This window comes from Nuphar pumila, chromosome 16 (genome assembly GCF_984573655.1).
Source record: "Nuphar pumila chromosome 16, dmNupPumi1.hap1.1, whole genome shotgun sequence".
NCBI lineage: Eukaryota > Viridiplantae > Streptophyta > Magnoliopsida > Nymphaeales > Nymphaeaceae > Nuphar > Nuphar pumila.
This window is the reverse complement of record NC_143264.1, coordinates 9,000,151-9,002,461: the sequence shown is the minus strand read 5'-3', so window position 1 is coordinate 9,002,461 and position 2,311 is coordinate 9,000,151.

Below are 2,311 nucleotides of genomic sequence, written 5' to 3'. Positions count from 1 at the left end.
GCTGGCAGTTGAAGCATTTCACATTCCTCAAATCACATTTACCCTCGTGCCTCTGGAGACCACAAGTCTTACAAGCGTTATCCGACTGGACTGGCTTCTGGAACCTTTGCGGCTTGGCTTGTTGATTGCTTGCATACTTGACTTGCTTACCCTGGTTCCGACCAGGGTTTTGTTCTCCAAAATGCCTCTTATTGTCTCGCTAGAATCTTCTTTTAGAATTAAACTTCCTCTGAGAGGATTCTACCATATTGTCACCGTTGTGCTGGGTCTTTTCTTTCGTCTTGACTCTTTTTTTCGCTTGCGGCTTTTCTACTGTCCGCATCTCCCAAAACTCGTACCTAGAGGCATAGTCTACGAGTCAGTTGTATTTTTTTATTTGTTGTGGTCCGACCAACCTCAAAATTTTGGGCCTCAAACCTCTCTCGAACCTCCTGCACTTCTCTTTCTCGTTTGCCACCAAGGACTTGGCAAAATGGGAGAGAGAGTTGAAACGAGTGGTATATTGGGCGATCGTCATGTCACCCTGCTTCAACTTCCTGAACTCTTCTTCCTTTTCCACCCTCTAACACATTGGAAAAAATTGCCTGTAAAATCTTCTCACGAATGTGGACCAAGGCAAGTATGTATCCGGTTCCAAGGTGTCCCTGATGGACCTCTACCAGTGCTCTGCATCGCTAGTCAAATTGGATACAGCTATTCATATCCTCTGATCCTCTGGACATTGGATGGCATCCAATGCCTTCTTGACCTGCATCAACCAATTCTCTGCCACGACTCCGTCAGGAGTGCCATCGAAGAGCGGAGGTTGCATGTTCTTAAACCTCTCTGCCCATGAGGTGATACCAGAAATCACCGTCTGAGGTTGACTTTGTTGGGCTCGGGTCATTTGCAGAAGCTCATACAATATACAGTTGGTAGTGTACTCTGGCGGTATCCTTGTACTCTGACTCATTGGGGATCCAGGTGGGATCTTTATACTTTCTTCTCTACCCTCTCATGGAGTATATCTTTCCGGTGTGTGCATTGCCGCGTGGCTTCCCTAAAGTTGTGCCCCTTCCGTAGTAGGGGATGATGAGGGTGCCCTTCGCGATGGTCCGCCAATGATTTCCCTTTCCCGCCTAGCTGCTACCGTGTCCTTTGAAAGATAAGATGTTCCTCTGTGAGTGGCTATTTGTATTGCAGAAAAATTATCACTTAACATCACATGGTTCATTGGATTCGTACAAGATTTTATCACATCTCACGCAATATATATAAAATTAGTCATTTTATTTCATTCAAAAAGTCTCATACACGCACGAGAAACATTATTAGTAAGCAACAAGAAAGACAATGCAATTTAAATAATGCGACTCTACTAAGCAAACTAGTTAATTCTAATCACTCTTCAATCCATCCGAAGCAGGGCATGTTCCTTGTACTCCCTTGAGTCTGAGTCTCAGAAGGAGCGTTCAAGTAGTACTGAGGCAAAGTCGGAGTGTAAGTTGGTGAGGAATATGTGTGGGTAGGTGTGGCAGGAGTGTATGTAGGTGAGGCATGAACATCACTCGGGTCTTCATCCTCGCCTCCCTCTTCCGAATTTTCTGAAATTGCTCGCCCTTTCCCAAACCCTGGGTCGCTTCGGTTGACTCCCGCTGCCCGTCGAGCTGCTTCGGCTGCCTGGAATGCAGCTCTTTGAGTTTCTTCAGGCAGAAACTCTTGCAATGGAGATGGAACCCTCGGGTTTCCCCCCACTCATTGCAGCCGCATATCTAGCTCGGGACATATGTCGTCCCCGTGCGCTGGCCATACGAGACCTTCTCCGAGGCACAAAGTTTGTGTTTGGAGATGCCATTTTCCTGATTCCTTCTCGAGCCATCATCTGATTTCCCTCCATCCGCCCACATGCAGACCTCACTCTCTGACAATTGCATTGGTGATTCCTCCTTCCGTAAGGTGGTGGATGTCACCCCTGTGTAGTGTAGGGGTAGTTCTGATGGTAAGAGTCTTGATCTCCGAGTATGATGTAGATCGGAGGAGGCTGTGGTGTCAACTCTCTAACCACTTGAGTCATGCTTGTGATAACTCTGGTAACCATTGTCATTGCGGCGAAGAATTCCTCTCTCCCTACCATGGGAGGCTTAGCAGAGTCTTGAGCATGAGGGACTTTGTTGTTTCTTTGTTCGTTAGTCATTCCTAATCACACAATAATTTAATCACTAACGTATCTCATTCGAGCAGAGACTTACATCTTGTCATTAAATCTTGTTATGAATGATGAACCATTTTTCTGTGTGAACCTGGCTCTGATACCACTTTGTAACTCCCCGAT